The sequence below is a fragment of the Nelumbo lutea genome, chromosome 2 (genome assembly GCF_056320005.1).
Source record: "Nelumbo lutea isolate HS-2025 chromosome 2, American lotus-T2T, whole genome shotgun sequence".
Classification (NCBI taxonomy): domain Eukaryota; kingdom Viridiplantae; phylum Streptophyta; class Magnoliopsida; order Proteales; family Nelumbonaceae; genus Nelumbo; species Nelumbo lutea.
Genome location: NC_142685.1, coordinates 83,144,722 through 83,163,225, shown reverse-complemented (window position 1 = coordinate 83,163,225; position 18,504 = coordinate 83,144,722). Strand labels below are relative to the sequence as shown.

General features: G+C 38.1%; 1 pseudogene; it reads right to left on the bottom strand.

The window, feature by feature from the left end:
- Positions 1-5,501: 5,501 nt before the first annotated feature.
- On the bottom strand, positions 5,502-16,395 carry LOC148871652 (zinc finger A20 and AN1 domain-containing stress-associated protein 9-like; annotated as a pseudogene).
- Between the last annotated feature and the right edge of the window lie 2,109 nt (positions 16,396-18,504).

Genomic DNA, 18,504 nt, shown 5'->3' with positions numbered 1-18,504 from the left:
AACCCTTATGGCTTTTGTGGAGATCAATGTTAGCACCCCACACCATAAAAAGAGAGCCAAGTTAGCCAGCAATTAAAGGGAAGTAAGCCTGATAATTTAATGGGCCTAAAGCCCATATCGAACTGGGTTAATTTGATTAATTAAATATGGGTGAGTCTGGGTTTAGATTTGGATCTGGATCAACAAGAGGATAAGATAAGCCTTATCCACTGAAGAGTTCAGATCCAAATAAATATTTGGATAACTCTTTCCTAATAGGATTAGGAAGTTGATATTGAAAGGTTATAAATAGAGGGTGAATTTCTTCTGTTAAACACTTTTTGAATCCAGTTCTTTCCTCTATTCTTTCCACCCTACCCTATTCGATCTCCATAGTCTTAGACTGATCAAGATTTGATCTTGATTCTGATTTTGGCTATAAAAATCAGATCTAAAGTTGTGCTCACCTCCTCTGCGTGATCCTTGCTAAAGGATTTCAGTTCTTGCTAAAGAACTGCTTTGCTGATCTTGCTTCACCTTAAGCTGTGCCATCTTCAGTTGAGGCCGGATTTGGTGACCTCTTTGGGCGTGAATACTTACGTTGGGAGCTACGTTTGTGGATTCTGTATCAAGTATATCCCTCCCTTAATTTTGATTACAGTTCTGGTCCGGTTTGTTTCAAGAACAAACCTTGAAAAATGTAGTTTTTCTAAAACAAGGAATATGATTCTCGGCAGGGAGAAAGAAATTTTTGAAAATTTGCCTAGCCACCCTACTTGTTTTGGTCATCCATATGATGGATCTTCCTTCCCTTCATCAAGGGCTTAGATTAAAATTAAAGATGTTAGGGTTTATCTCGATCAACGAGACCGCATGAATTGGAATCTTCGTAGATTGAGGGGTAAAATGGGGAATTTTGTAACAAGATTTTCTAAGGGGGTTCTAAGGTGTCCAAAAAGGGTAATGACGGGGTTTGATGGCCTCAAAGGGTGTGTCAGAGTGAGAAATCATGATTTGGAGTGTGTCGAGCAAAGAATGCCATTAAATCGAGATTTTTCTTAGTAGAAGGGTAAGATGGTCATTTTGGGTTCAAAATGGATGAGAGTTATTTAGGTGTTTAGGAAGGTGATGGCATGGTCTAGGGGTATCGGAGGTGTACCACAATGCATATCCTGAAATAGGAAAGTAGCGGCCAATGAGAGCCCTTGGTTTGGAATCTTTATAGATAAGGGGTAAAATGGTCATTTTAGGGTCTAAAATTTGTTGGTTTGTCAATCAACGGGCTTTGATGGGGTTTAAAGTTGTCAAATGATGCATGGTACTGAATATTTTAAAATTGGAGAATATCGGGCAACGAGGATGGTTCATGTGGAGTCTTTTTACATGAAGAATAGAATGGTTATTTTAAGGTCTAAAATGCAACATATCATCGATTGGAAGGTTTTGATGGGGTTTGGAGGTGTTGGATGATGGTGATGGATAACTTGAATGTAGAGCGTATCGGATGACGAGGATGGTCCATGTAGAATCTTTCTAAGTAAAGGGTAAAATAGTCATTTTGAAATTTGAAATTTCTTAGATGGTCGAACATAAGGTTGATGAGGGTTTTGGTTTAGTTCAAGGTCTCGGTTAGTGTGTCATGATGGAAATTATGGATTCGAGGAGTGACGGCCTATAAGGATTATCAATTTGGAATCTTTTTGGATAAAAGTTAGAAAGGTAATTTTAAGGTTTGAAATTATATGGATGATTAATTAAGAAGTTGGTGGAGTTTTGATAGGGTTTGAGTGTCTCAAGGAGTGATGGCTAATAAGGGTCGTCGATTTGGAAACTTTTTGGATAAAGGGTAAAATGGTTACTTTAAGGTTTGAAATTTGGTAGATGGTTGATCAGAACATCGGTGCAGGTTTTGGTATGTTTTGGGGGTCCTACATGATGTATTTCTATAAAGATTTTTGATTTGGAGAAAGCAACCAATGAGAATCGTTGGTTTGGAATCATTTTGGATGAAGGAAAAAATGGACGTTTTGAGGTCTGAAGTTGGACAATCAGTTGATTGGGAAGTTGATTAAGGTTTTGGTATGTTTTGGGGGATTTGGATAATGTGCCTTGATGAAGATCTTGGATTTGGAGAGTGGCAGCCAATAAGGATTATTGGTTTGGTACGTTTCTGATGAAGGGAAAAATGGACATTTTGAGGTCTGAAGTTGGATAGTTGGTTGATCGGGAATTTGATTAAGGTTTTAGTATGTTTTGGAGATCTTGGATAATGTGCCTCGATAAAGATCTTTGATTTGGAGAGTGGCAACCAATGAGGATCGTCAATTTGAAATCTTTTTGGATGAAGGGCAAAATGGGTATTTTAAGGTTTGAAGTTGGATGGATGGTTGATCGAGAAGTTGATGGAGGTTTCGGGGTCTTAGATGGAGTATTTTGATGTAGATCTTGGATTAGGAGAATGGTGGCCAATGAGGATCATCTATTTGGAATCTTCTTGGATGAAGGGTAAAATGGGTATTTTGGGTCTGAAATTTGTCGGATGGTCAATCAAGTTGTCGATGAAGGTTTTGTTGAGATTTGTTTGTCTTGGGAGGGATGCCATGATCAAGATCTAAAATTTTGAGAGTAGTGAGTAACGAGAGTGGTTGATTTAGAATCTTTTGAAATGAGGGACCCAATGGGTATTTTTAGATTTAAATTTGAGGGGTAGTTGATTAGGGTATTGATGGAGGTTATGGTGAGGTCTTGGGTGTATTAGGAGTGGTGTCGTGATGGAGATCTATGATTTGGAGAGTGTTGTGTAATGAGAGTGGTTGATTTGGAATATTTTTGGATGAGGGGCAAGATTGGTATTTTTGGGCCTGAAATTTGTTGGATTAACAATCAGGTGGTTGATGAAAGTTTTGGTGAGGTTTGGGTGCACTGGGAGTGGTGTCAAGATCTAAGATTTTGAGAGTAACGAGCAATGAGAGTGGTTGGTTTGGAATCTTTGTGTACGAAGGACAAAATGGGGATTTTTGGCTCTGAAATTTGGGCGGTGGGTATGTTCGGGTCTTTGGGGTCTAATGGTAGTGTGCAATCGCTTTAGAGGTGTGGGAATTGTGAGGATCTAAGTTATGGATATTTTGGCCAATGAGGGGGCTTAAAATGGAATCTTGGGTTGATGGATGGATAAATTTGGGAATTTTAAGTTTGATTTTGGTGGAGTGGCATGGATTTGAATTACAAGGCTGTTGTGAGAGTTTGATCATATTGAGGATGAGTGGATTGTAGGTTTTAGGCCGGAAAAGTGTCGTAATGTCAGGTTCATCAAAATAGAACCTTTGATCGATAATTGGAAAAATCAAGGGATTTAGGGTTGAAATTTAGTGTGATTGGATGATGAACTTCTTTGCTTCATTTAATGGAGTCTGGTCGGGTATTAGGCGTGTGGTGGGTATTGTGACATGGAAAAATTATGATAATTGGAAAGGAATTTTATTGATTTAAGGGTGGATTTGAGGATATTTGAGTTGAGATTTGGTTTCCTAGAATTTTGGCAAATTCTAAAGATGTTTGTAAGGTCTGATCGGGCATTTGGAGTGTGAAAAGTGGGTTAGAGAGGTAGCCGAGTAAAAATTGGGTGTTGACAGTTGTGTATTTAGATATATAGAGAGAAGATCGGCATTCTCCATCTTCATCATTCATTTTTTTCTGTTTTAAAACATTGTTGATAGTCATACCTTTTTTATGTTTTCGTTTTCTCAATAATCGAAAGTTGAATCTTGATTGAATGGGGTAACCAGTAGTACATTGTGTTTCTAGTTTTGTGGATCTAACTTTACAATTTTGTGTGTGCTGGTTATCGGTTTGAGTGAAGAAGGCCATCGGGTTAATGAGAAGTTTGCTTTGTATAGGTAAGCAAAAAAAGGGTAAAAATATAATGAAAATAAAAAAAATGAAGCAAAGGAGTAGAGGAAAACAGTGAATGACAGTGGGGATGTGACATAGGACCCAGTATGATCTCTTTGTTTCAAGAGGAAGGGTATGAAGAATGCTTATTTGGGAGGACAAATCAACTTAATCATGAAAAAAATCATGAATAAAATAATAAATTAAATTAACAAAATAAAATAAATTTGGCAAAGGGTGAAGTGGGATGGCTAGTTCATTAGACTCGGATTTGTCTAGAAAACAAAGCCGGGGGGGGGGGATAATAAGTTATTGAAAGGGAAACAATAATAAAAAAACAAAGTAGAAAAAATATATAAAATTCCAAAAAATAAAAAAACATAAAAACATAAAATATTGAGAATAAAAAATAAAAAATAATTCCATAAAATAGATAAAATCAAATAAGGTTCCATAAGAAAAATAACAAAAAAAATTAATTGATAAAATAAAAAGAAAAAACAACAAAAAAACAACAAAAAAACAACAGATGTAATGAAAATATAATAAAAAGCAAACAGAAAATAAAAAAACATAAAATTGATAAAAGTTGATATAGTAGATTCGCCTTTATGTTGGCTTGTTTTGGTGCTTAGTTCTTATTATCATGATTGTTTATTTGTGATTGCTTACTTAAGGTGCCATGTGGGCCCCACCTATTAGACCTAGGAGAGGGGTGCCTAATCCCTTCCCTCTCCCATCTGAGTCTTATCCAAACTAGTTAGCTAGTGCCTTGGGCCTTGGAGTCACTATTTAAAACAAAAACGGTTTTGAAAATCATTAGTAGAGGTCCCATCACCTCAAATTTCTTAACTAATGGGTGGCAACTCCATTTCAGCCCAAGTGAGCGTTTCCTGATGCCATATGGGGAATATTCAAGGAAGAGTGATAAGAGTGAATGAAAATTTACCCTACCTTTATGCACTTTCTCAAGGAAGAATGGTTAAGTACTAGAGGGCTGCATAATGTTGAAGACTCCATAGAATCTTCAAGTAGTCATAGGAAATCCTAAAGAGTATTATCACAAGAAATTCAACATCAATCCTACTAAAGGTAAACTTGTAAACACCAATAAACAGGATGAATGAGTTATGGAAAGGTCCATGGAAACCATCCTTCATAAGCATATACAGTTGGTTTTTAGATATTATAATCATGTATTGAGATGTATCTCCAAGGACGAGAATGAAATTTTGGATGGAACATATTTTTTGGAAAGGGCATTAAACTATTAAAATTGTTAAAGCTTAGGGTTTTGGATGAGAAAATCCTAAGTTGATAGCAGGTATACACAAACTATAAGTTACAAATTCATATAAGGTATATAAAAACTATTAAAACATAATATTTTGGAAGAGATAAAATAGAATAAGAGTGACCCATTTTTCTTTACCTCCAATAACACCAAACCGTAATAGATATAACTAAAATGTTCAAAATGAGAGATAAATAATCGTTAACACATCCATTTATTTCTAGAAGTATTAGTGCAATTGATACCATTGTTCATGTAGATGATGACCTTTTTATCACCTTACATGAGCAAACCATGATCATTCTTGCCACAAGAATTCTCTAATCCACCATTAACATCATATCTTCTCAAATTTGCTGGCCTTCACAATAGGATTTTCTTTTGCGATTGCATACTTCCTTGCACTTTTTTAATTAAAGAGACAATTGTACTTGTTGGAGTAGCAATGAAAAAGTAAAATGTCTTTCCACAATGGCACTTGAAACTTGTCTCTCAGTTCTACACACTTCCTAGAAAATTTGCAACTATCAACAAGTAGCTTCCTTGGATCCCCTCATAAGTGGTTCTTTCCTCTCTCAGTTTAGCCTTACCTTCTTGATCCACTCCAACTTGGCATGCTTTTTCTAATAGGTTCATCAACCTTCTTCGCAACTATAGTCATAGAAGCAACCCTGGATTGCTTCAGAAAGAAACCTCTATAGCATTTTGAGCACAAATTAGTGGTTGTAGGAGTTCTAAAGAATCCACAATTGTGTAAGTATCAAAACATTTGGAGATTGGTATTCGCCTTTACTAACTTCCCTATTTGTCTTTAGCAACAAAAAGCAATAACTTCAAATTCAAAGTTACAAATCAATACCCCCAATCAATTTAACCACAAACATAAGTGTTAGCACTCGATTTTTGCTTGGTCCTTTCTTTGACTCATCTCCTAGATTCTGGATGCCTGATTAAACCACACCAATCACTTTAACACATGCCAAAACCCTAAGAAACCAAATTTTAGCCCAAATGCCCATAAATCCACCATTATAGCTACATAATTCCCTCTTGATAGTCTTGATTATGCCACATCATCATACTTAATCCCCGATCAAACTCAATCACGTGAAACAAAATCCTTAAACAACCAATCACACAAAGTTTCAACCCTAAATTCCTAGATTTAGCCAATCATCCATTAGAGATTCTATTTCGATGCATCTAACACTACAACGTTCTTCGAGCCTAAAACCCATTATATGCACATACCTAACATGATGAAACCCTTCAACCAGCCTCATAATCCCAATCCATACCTACCAACCAAATTTCATCTCAAAATTCCATCGTTTGACCCATCATCAAGCCTTGATTCTGTTTTGATGAATCTTTTTGATTGAAAGTTAACCTGTCATGCGTCTTCATCATGCAAGCCTTATTCAACAAATCGGACCCCACCAGCATGTTCATAAACACCAAAAACCCAAACACATCAAATTTCACATCTTAATTCATCAATTTGACCGTTAAACAAGGAAGACACCATTTTAACGCACCAGTTTGAATCGCCACATCAGCTGTCCCATCTTAAGATCTCAAGAGGGTGGGGACTGATGTCAGCTCCTTACTTGACCCCATTAAAACACATGGACCAATGGATTTGAGGCTAATAGGCTTAAAAATCTCAAAATACCAAATATACCCCACTTGAAATTAAGAAAGGATAAAACCACATTCAAAACTTTATCAAATTTATGTTTTTTTTTCCAATGTCGGCCCCAAATATGGGGCTGCAACGTCTGACACGCCCCAAGCCCTCATTAGATCCATGAAATCCATAAAAGTCATTCCAAACTCGAGAAAATTTGTTGCACATAGAAGGAAGGGTCAACTACAAGCCTTTTTCTCTCAAAATCTTTTCCTATTTCAGTGAAAGAACTCTACTGATTCACAAATACTGTAACTAGACGAATTGCAGACCCATTTCCCTATCTTTTCCTCGATAAATAGAGGCCCAACCTGAGCTGGAAGGGGGGGGGAGAGAAGAGTATTGTCCTAGTCTTTGTAGTGCACCCATTTCACCTGAAATCTCGAAGTCCTTGAAGTTCAAGCCCCAAATCTACTTCCCCTATTTTCTAGACTATAGATTTAAAGCCAAAAATGCTCATTTTGACATGATAGCTCACTCAAGGAGCATGAGGTTATTTTGGAGCTAGTCGCACTACAGCCAAGGTTTTGCAATCAGGTTTTTATTGGCCCAAACTTTTCAAAGATGCCCATAGGTATGTGTCCACATGTGACAAATGCCAAAGATCGAGAAACATTTCCCGACAGAATGAAATGCCCCTTTCCAATATTTTGATCTGTGAAATCTTTGATGTTTGGGGTATAAATTTCATGGGACCTTTCCCGAATTCTTTTGGGAATAAGTACATCCTCGTTGCAGTTGACTATGTATCCAAATGGGTAGAAGCCATGGCTTTACCTACAAATGACTCAAGAAGGGTGGTACACTTCCTAAAGAAGCTATTCTCCCGATTTGGCACTCCGGGAGCTACAATTAGTGATAGGGGAACTCACTTCTACAATAGCCAATTTGAGAGGTTAATGCAAAAATATGGAATTACACATAAATTAGCTACCCCTTATCACCCTCAAACTAGTGGCCAAGTGGAGTTGGCTAATAGGGAACTCAAAAGAGACCGTAGCATCTGCCAGAAAAGATTGGTCCATCAAATTAGATGATACATTATGTGCATATAGAACTGCATTTAAGACACCCATTGGCATGTCCCCCTACAGATTGGTCTTTGGTAAAGCATGCCATTTACCAGTTGAATTAGAACACAAGGCCTATTGGGCTCTTAAATTCTTAAATTTTGACATTCAGGCCATAGGGGCTAAAAGGCGATTGCAATTGAATGAATTGGATGAATTCAGACTTGCCGCTTATGAGAATGCCAAAGTTTATAAAGAAAGAATAAAAAACAGGCATGATAAGAACTTGTTGAGATGGGACTTTTATGTAGGCCAACATGTATTGTTATATAATTCCCGTCTCCGCTTGTTTCCATGTAAGCTGAGGTCTAGGTTGTTTGGACCCTTTACCATTTCACAGGTTTTTCCCCATGGAGTTATAGAACTCACCTACCCAGTTCATGGCACATTTAAAGTAAATGGTCAGTGCCTGAAACCATATTTAATGGGCGATATTGTACCCCCTCCATCCACTGTTTATCTTGATAACCAATAATCCTCTATGCTTGCTCATGAACAGGTTAAGGCATCTTTTTCTCATTTATCTTTTTAAAATATTAATTAGTAAAATAAATATATTTTTCTCAAAATTCCAATTCTTTAAGGACTCTATTCATCCTTTTCTTTTCTTCAGTTTTCTCTAGCAAGTGTGATTCCCTAACATTATGAAAATTGAGGACAATGTTTGTCTTAAGAGTCGGGGAGTGAGTCTGAGGCTAGGGTATGGGGGCTGAAATCATGCACCTCATTCACCCCAACACACATATGCAAGCAATGACATAACCAAAAAGACTAGAACCCCTCAAGTTCATTACTATTTATTTGATGATTTTTAAGAAGGAGCTCATTGAGTTGAGGGAGACTAATGTACTTGTTAAGTTTTTATTCTTCTGAATAACCTAGTTTGATATATGCATGAGAAAAGGGGATCTGAATATTTCTTTCAGTATGACTAGCCCTAACTACCTTCATGTGTATGAAAGCGCTTGATTTCATTGTTAATGGTCAAAGAAGCTAGTGCACATCTGAATTATTGATACATGAGATTCAACCCAAATTGACTCCGCTATTTTGAGCTGAATGGTAAAACTAGCAGCTCAGAGCACGAGTCTTGTTATCTACCTCAAGCATTTGACCAGTGTGAGATGGAGCATAAAATGCACTTACACTGAAAAAAAAAGTGTGTGAGATGGAGCATAAAATGCACTCACAGAGAAAAAAAGGAAAGGGTGAGATGGAGCATAAAATGGACTCACCCCTAAAAATAAGTAATGATGGTGACAGTTGAGGTCCAAGTGGGCATACTAAGTTGAACTCTCATTAAGATAAAGTTACAGATGTGAAACTTAGTGTAATTTGATTATTAACTTTAACAATTAAGGAGCTGAATTATATATTGATTGGGGGTGAAGACTGAACTTTGATGAAATTCATATTCTCCTTTCTCTGAATCTTATACATATTAAATGGAATTTTACAAGAATGGGAGTTGAACACTTACAAAAGTTCCCCGACCACTCAATGAAATTCTATCTTAACTCATCAGGTTAATGGTGAGAACAAAGGGGGGGGGGGAATGTTCAGCTTATGGCTGATGTCTCTACTTGAGGACAAGCAAAAGCTTAAGTGTGGGGGTATTTGATGAACCTATAATTTATCTATAATTTTTGAGGACTTTACCATGTATTTTTATGCCGATTTTATTATTTTTTGCCTTAATTTAGCTTAATGCTAAGAATAAGTTTCAGGGGTAATTAATCCAAGAAAAGAAAGGAAAAAGGCAAGAGAAAAAGGTTCAAAAAGATTAAATTCAGCCCATCCCCATTGTGGAAGCAAAAGAGAGCACTTCAGCCCAAGAAGAGAAAGCCTAGCTAAGAGTAGAATTTGGCCCAGCAAAGAAGGCCCATTCTTAGCCCAAAAAAGCAACTCAAAGTATAGCTATCATGTGCTAAGAGAGAGCCTAAGTGCAGCCCAAATAGCAGCCCTTAGGAGGCTTTCAAGAGAGCTCTAGAAAGTTCAAGAAAGGGGTGTAATATACCCCATTCTAGAGGCTTCAAGAAGGGGCAAGAGCCCCCTTGAAAAACTATATAAGGAGGCCTCTAGGAGGGGGGAGATGTGCTCAATTGCTTGAGATGAAGGCTCTCCCACTCTTAGATGTTCAGCCACCTTGAGAGAAGTGAAGAGAAGAAGGCTAGGCGTAAGGAAGAAGAAGAAGAAGGGCTGAAGGAAGTTCAAGTCATGCAAACAAGAAGAAGAAGGTAAGTTCGAAATTTCATTCTTTCATTATCCTTCTTTCATGCAAACAGGATCAGCCCCTTTGTCGGATCAAGTGAATGATCAGGGATGCACTCTCTCTGATGGAAACCTAAACTGCCGACAGTTGATTTGAACCATTAAAATTTGTTTTTACAATATATATATATTATGGTTTCAAATGTTTGCAAAAGGTCTTAATTCCCGGGATCGATGTGAGTAGAGAGTACAACACTGTTCCTTGCAGCCAAGGGAGAGGTCCTCTCTTTTTGGGCAGTGTTTGATCATTATGGGCTGAGAGGTTAAGTGTTAGACCATTAAAGGTAATAGCTGATTGGCTAATCTTGCATTTGCTAACAGTCCTTGGGTTTTTTTAAGGTGGCTGGACCCATGGACCATTTAGTGTAAATGTTGGGCCAATTAAGAGTCCATAGTGGTGGACTCAGGGGTTAACTGTCTCCTACAATGAATTCAGCCAAGGCCTTGTAACAAAGGTTGGGCTGAATCTATGTGGATGATGTGTAGATCAATGTTTGGGTCCCACACCATACAATGAGAGCCAAGTGGGCAGCAGGTTAAGAGGTTAATGAGCACATAAACTTAATGGGCCTAAAGCCCAATTTCGAACTAGGTTAATTAGATTAATTAAATAGGGGCGTATCTAGGTTTGGACTGTAGATAAGATAAGGATAAGGATAAGAGGATAAGTCTTATCCACTTAAAGTGTCCAGATCCAAATAAAGATTTGGATTTGGAAACTCCTAATTTGATTAGGATTAAGCTGATCTTGAACTGCAGATAAGATAAGGGATTATCCTTATCACTTAAAGAGTACAGATCCAAATAAAGATTTGGATCAGGAAACACCTAATCAGATTAGGAGGTTGTCTCTTTAAGGCTATAAATAAGAGAGCAGGGCAGACATGAAAAATACACTAGATACAAGACAACAATCTGCAAAGTTCTTCCCTATTCTTGTCGCCCCTACCCAGTTCGATCTCTACTTGTGGGAGTGATCGAGAACTATTCTTGATATTGATTCTTGGTAGAAGAAGCAATCTGAAGTCGGCTCACCAGCCCTCTACTCCATTCTTGCTAAATAATTCGATTCTTGTGGAAGAGTCGTTCTGCTGATCCTGCTTCAACACACACTGTGTCATCTTTAGTGGAAGCAGGTTTTGGTTATCTCCTTGGGTGTTAACACCTTCATCTTCAGAAGAAAAAGACTAGAATAAGTTTAAATGCATGGAGGTATGATGAACCATATTCAAGAGCTCACAAAACTAATTTCAGGAGAAAGGAAAGAACAAAAAAAAGACCAATAACATTATTAGCATTGGGTAATGTTTATTAGAGAATGACACAAAATACTATAAATAATCTCATCGACAACTTTCAAGAAAAAAAAAATAAAACACTGATGATTTAATCTATGCAAATAGCCAATTCGAGTTGCCTCTAACACTGCTAACTTCAAACCCAAATCGAAGTTCGGATTGGGTTAGGGATGAAGGTCTACAGGAGTGAGTTAGATGGGATTTACTCCATTGGTCTCCTCCCTAACCTCAAATCCTTCCTTAAAAAAAAATGAGAGAAAGTTTGATCTTAATTTACCTGAATGCCTTGGCTAACTATTTGATAGTGTGAATAGGAACTCCAAGTAAGTTCGACGTATTTGGTAGGGCAAGATCAGATCAAAGAGGTCGAACAAATCTTGCTAAGCATGAGAAGGATGGGGGTGAATTCTACAACTTGCTTGACTCAAACTCCTGGAACGGGGGGGGGGGGGGGGTTCGATCTGCTACCAAGTGTCAAGAGTGGAAAGTTTCGCTATTGTTGTTCGGTGATGAAGAGAGGAGGGCGATGAATAGTTCAGAGCTTCAAAATCTTGGGATTTGGCGGATGTGTTAGATCGACAAGAAAGGGTCAGTAATGGTGGAAAAAAAAATGAGAGAGAGAGAGATAGAGAATGACAGGAGAAGAGAAGGAAGGAAAGAAGTGATTCCGTCAAGCTTTGTTCTCATTGCAAGGTTGAAGACGACGAAACAAAGCTCGGGTCCAGTTCTTTGGGGAAGAAGGAAGAAGATGACAGAGTGGAGAGAGAGAGAAAGAAGAAGGGGAAGAAATTAGAATGGACAAGAGAGAGGAGATGAAAAGAGCTTGACTTTCTTGTTGTTGCTGCTCTGTATCATTGTCGAGGAGAAGATGATGAACAGTAAAAGCTTGGCGGGTGTTCAATCCGGGAAGAAGAAGAACAAGAAAGGAGAGGGAGAAGAGAGAGGTCGGAGTAGTAGAGAACTGTTGGGAGAGGTGCCACCGTTGCTGCCTCTCTTCTTCGTTTGAACGGGGAAGAGGAATCGTTGATTCCCCTAATTAAAAACTTTAGTCTTTATTTATATTAGGGTTAAGGGGCAGTTTTGTAAATTCAAGGAAATCTAGGGGTATTTTGGTAATTTTTAAAATATGGGTCAAACTGGGTCTAAAGGGGTTAGGCCAGATTTCTGGTTCAATGGTGGGGATTTTTGGGTAAGAAAATGAAGGGTTGAGATGAGTCTGAGTGCAAAGAAGGGTTTTGTTTGTACGGGACAATGAGATTGGCTAAAATAAAATCTTTTTACATGGATGAGTAAATGAGGGTATTTTTGGCTGAAATTTTACAGGGTGGGGTTTCCAGACATTAAGTCATTTGGTGGGGTCAGATTGGACCAAATGGGCCCAGATCTGGAAAATCTAGAAATGGCTTGATTCGACTAATCTAGAGCCTCAAAACGAAATTTATATGTGATTGAAGGGCAAATAAAGGCAGTTTTAGGTGAAATTTCATAGGTGAGGGTTTTTGGATGGTTTAGGTGATTGGCAAGGTCTGATTGAGTTAAATGGGTTATGATCGGGCAGATTTGTAATCCAGTCAATCAAGAATCTTGAAATAGAATCTTAAGACAATAGAGGTATTTTGGGCTAAAATTTTATAGGGTGGGGTTTTCAAACATTTTGAGTTGATTGGTGGGGTCAGATTGGCACAAGTGGGCCCAGATTGGTCAGATCTGGAAAGGGTTTAATTTGGTTACTATGTGGCATTAAAATAGAATCTTCGTTTGATGAGGGGGTAAATGGGGGAATCTTGAGTTAAAATTTTATGGGTAGGTATTTTGGGAGGTCCTAGGTTTGATGGTTGTGTTTGATCTAATGGTTGAGGTGTAAGTGATGGTCGATCAAGGCTATTGAATATGTATTAGGCAGGTTTAATGGTGGATTTGAGGGCTTTAGGGATGAAAGTTAGGTTTTCTTGGTAATTCAGGTCTAATAAGTTAATTGAGGTAAATTGGAAGTTTAGGCGACAGACTAAGCAAAAACTAGGTGTTGATAGGCACCATATGTCCTAGTACGAGTCTTAAGGCAACTAGGGTTCTTACAGTTCATTCCAACCATCGATGACATCAAAGGAGATAACATGGTTGATTTCATTAAATATTGCGTGAACATGGAAAGGAGGTTGAAAGAGCACTGGGCTTCCAGTAAAAGGGAATTGTTGACCTTGTTGCCAACCTCCAAGCCGATGCGTGATCATACATTCAGGGATTCTGTGTGTAGTCATAGTTTTCCGTTACCTTTGGCACTACCGCCCGAACTCCCCACCCCCAATAAGGCCTCCATCCAAAGGTAGTATATCAAAGGAATCTCTCAAACGACTTTTGAATGATCCATATCTGAGAGCAGCACTAGAACTTCATGAGCAAATTAGGATAAATAAGGAGCAGGAGGTTAGGATTGGGAGGCACAATGATTCTATAAGGAAGCAAATAAGAAAGCACATTAAGCAAAAATGACAAATGGAAATAGAAGAGTCAGATTTAAGGAAGGAAATTATGAAATTGAAAGAGAGATTGGAAAAGAAAAGGAAAAAGTTAAGTGAAACCCAAGATAGCCATTTTGAAACAATGGAGAAATTAGTAGAGGTACTTCAAGAGAAGCAAAGGTTGGAAGCCGAAGCCGCCAGCTCCATCAAACTAGGAATAAGGTTACTATTGCCAACGTCAGATATGAAGAGTTATTTAACCACATGGAAGCATACACAAAGCAAGTGGTAAATTGAATGGCGATACTCGAAGGCACCTTGACTTATTATGGCATTGACATCGTTCCCAACTGATTAGTATTGTGGTATTTTATTTTCACTTTGAAGAAAAAGTGGATATAGTGAACATTAATGAAGAAACTATTTTTTTTGGGGGCCATTATTGTCTCACTTAAATACCAATTAAACACATTAACCATTTAAGGAAAATATACCATTCTAGTAGGTTGTATCAAACTTCGAAGCTAGCAAACTTCCAATCTTAAAGTTCAAATCGAGCATCTTCAATTACTATGAATCTCAAAATACCAAATATACCCCACTTGAAATTAAGAAAGGATAAAACCACATTCAAAACTTTATCAAATTTATGTTTTTTTTTCCAATGTCGGCCCCAAATATGGGGCTGCAACGTCTGACACACCCCAAGCCCTCATTGGATCCATGAAATCCATAAAAGTCCTTCCAAACTCGAGAAAATTTGTTGCACATAGAAGGAAGGGTCAACTGCAAGCCTTTTTATCTCAAAATCTTTTCCTATTTCAGTGAAAGAACTCTACTGATTCACAAATACTGTAACTAGACGAATTGTAAACCCATTTCCCTATCTTTTCCTCGATAAATAGAGGCCCAACCTGAGTTGGAAGGGGGGGGGGGAGAGAAGAGTATTGTCCTAGTCTTTGTAGTGCACCCATTTCACCTGAAATTTCGAAGTCCTTGAAGTTCAAGCCCCAAATCTACTTCCCCTATTTTCTAGACTATAGATTTAAAGCCAAAAATGCTCATTTTGACATGATAGCTCACTCAAGCTTCATTTGAATTCTTTTTAGCTGCTAAGAAACCTTCATCAAGGTTGCACGCGAGAGGTAGGTCTCTCATTTCATCATTTCTTTTTTTTTTTCTAAATCTGTATATCACTATTTTTAGAGTTCTGGGTTGCTTGAGGTCCCAAAACTGTGGGAAACTTGCATTCCTAGTTTTATCTAGGTTGAGAAAAAGAGGTAGAGAGGCAAGGGACTTAGGGAAATCAATACCTAGGACCCGATAACATCACCTCAAATCAGTTACGGGTAAAGTTTGGATAATTTTCACCTAATTTCTAGAGTTCATAGAAACACTTTTCATTGGTGTTTTGTTAGAATATGAGCCTGAACTGCTCCCATTTTGGGTTGCTACAGCAGCTTGGAGAGAGGGTGCCTAACACCTTCCCTCTCCTAATCCTCAGAATCCAATATCTCTTGGTTAGGTGCCTTTCTTGGCAAAGAACGAAGTCATTATCAAAGTAGGTAAACCGATTTTTGAATCTAAAAACGAGGGTCCATTTCCTCTAAAAATGGGTGGTGACTCCTGTGAGCCGGCCATGGGCTTCCTTGAGTTCATAGCTGGCGACTCAACTAGGGAACTTTAAGGACCTTTATAGGGAGATGTTTGGGTTTAAGTTCATACTTAGTTGTTGTGTGCTATAAGGCTTAAAGACTAAAAGTTACTGGATTGTGATTCAAAATCGCACCTTAAGAAGGCTAGGCATGATAGACCTTCCCAGTGCAATCAACCAAAGCCATTACCATGCCAAAATTGCACCTGAAGCTTCACTTAGAACCATACCTTTGTTGAAATCTTAATCTGGTTCAGTTCCATTACAACATAGAAATTCAAAACCTTAGCCTCTTGCAACTCCATCGCAACCCATAAGTTCAAAATCGTAACTCAGAACCTTCCTATCGCAACCTAGAAGCCCAAAATCGCAACTTAGTTCAGTCGCATCGCAACCCAGAAGCCTAAAATCACAACTCAATTTAGTCCTGTTGCAATCCAAATGCCCAAAACTGCAACTCAATTCAGTTCCATCACAACTCAGAACCTTTCCATCACAACACAGAAGCCTTAACTCGCAACTCAGTTCAGTCCCATTATAGCCCAGAACTGCAAAATCGCACTTGAGTTTAGTCTCATTATAGACCACAACATTAAAATCACAACCCCTTTTAAGTTTCACCAGACCTGATAATCTGTTAATCGCACCTTCCTTCTTGCTCACTGCACCTTCTTTCCTACTTATTGCATTCCAGAACCTATTCATCACACCTTCCTTCCTGCTCATTGCACTCTTGAACTTGCTCATTGCACTCCAGAACCTGTTCATTGCACCTTCCTTCCTACTCATCGCACTCTAGAACCTACTCACCGCACCTTAGAACATACTCATCACATCTCAGAACCTACCCATCGCACCTTATTTTAGTCTTATCTCACCTAAATCGCACCCATATGCCCATCCTCTGCCCTGTTATCGCATCACACCCTCCATCACATGCGCAGTGGGTCTCTATTGTGACTAGCCTTCAGTACCATAGAAAAAAATTGTTTTTTTCCTTTTTTGCTTGTTTTGGCTCACTCCCTCTTCTCCTATGGTCTCCTCTTAAGAGGAAAGCTTTTTAAACTTCCCTATTCCTTTTGACTGTGTTTAGCCTTATATGTGAATAGTTGTAAGTTATAGTTGTTTGCCTTATTTTTTGTCCATCCTTAGTTTCTTATTTTGCTTCATTTTGGCAATTATCAAAATAACTTAGCTTCTCTTAGATCCTCGAGTGTGGCTGATAGACAGTTATGCTCTTAGCTCCAATTAGATTGATGTATCTTTTGACATTTATTGTAAATGAATAAAGTACATAATTGATTCATCTTATTGTGGTGTGTTTCTGTGTAATACCCTTAAACTAGACACTTATGAGACTCGTGTTAGTTTAGAATCTACACAGCCATTGGATAGTTTTGGGGAGATTTATCCTACCAAGGTTGACACTGATGTACCGCCAAGTTGGTTGGGGTCACTTGTCTCAGCTGCCAGGGTGGGACCTGAGGTACATGTAGTGTGGGTTTTCTTGAAACCCTGAACTGGACCATAATTCTAGTATTGCCCTGGACCTAGGAGATAGATGGGCAAAACTGGAATGTTACACCTGACCCCTAAACTCGATTATGGTACTGCACTAGGTTTCGGATTAGGCTGTCAATATGATGGATCTCTCATCCCTTTAGTGGTATCTGAGCCAGGTTCAAATATTGAACCGAATTAAACAAGATCTGAATCTGCACAAATGGGTAGAAGGCGTTCTACCCAATTTGCATAGTTAGCATTTTTCTAGGAAATTGGTTCCCAGCTTTTGAGTGAATGGTTTGAAATTAAATCTTTGTTATTCTGATTTATATTTAGAATTGTTCTATATATTTTTCTTGGATTTTGGGCTATTCGTACAGTGGAGATCAAATTCTTTTATTGGCGCAGGAAATCTACACACTTGCTGATTTATTCTATTCATTCTTGGTCTATAATTAATTTTATATTTTTTAATTTTTAGATGGAATGTATTGGAATTTGAATATGATGTAATATTAATAGAAAAATTAGGTTTTCTATTTTTTTTATTCGAAGATGAAGCAGAAAGCGCAAAGGAGAGAATTTCGCAGATTCAGATTCAACGATCTGCGATTTGCAGTTTTGGAAACTACATACTACGAATTGATCTTTATTTTGTAGGGTAGCAGTCTTACGAATAACCCTCTTACTGATTCTTGATTGTCATGTATCAGTTGTTTAATTTTAGATCATCCTCTTGAATTGAATCTTGAATTAAACATCAAACCCTAGACCCATTCGGACCAAATTTGACCAAACTAGTTGGACCGTATCTATGGTTCGATGGGGGCTGTTCTCAGCTCTAAAATTTCCTTAATGGGCTGAGGGATTGATGGTTAATTGCAAGATGCAATTTGGCCCTCATGTATAAAACCTAGTTTTAATCTGTTAAAACTACTTTAGCCCAATTCAGCATAAATGCTATATGGGCCAAACTGCTCTTTGCGGTTCAACCCATATACCTAGATGATATTAATTGGTAATATTATGGAATTAAATGGGCTTTATTTATGGGTTTTACAGTTATTTAATTGATTGGATCAATTATGGATTTCATGCATGTGATGTATGGATGTGTGATGTGCTACACTCATGGGCCATAAGCACAAGGCCCATGTTGATTCAATAGTGGCTCTTTCACACATCATGGCTGAATGCACATAATTGCCATGGTCTCCTTAAGATCATTGGATGATCTCCCTATGTGGTGGGCTCCACACCTCCTCAAGAGGAACTGTGTGGAACCCTAGTCGTTTAGGGCCCATCTAAATCTGGCTTTATGAAAGCCAGTGAGAGTCACTTTGGTTTGACCTAAATTAAACTAGGACATAATTATTCGTTCCCTCATAAAAATAT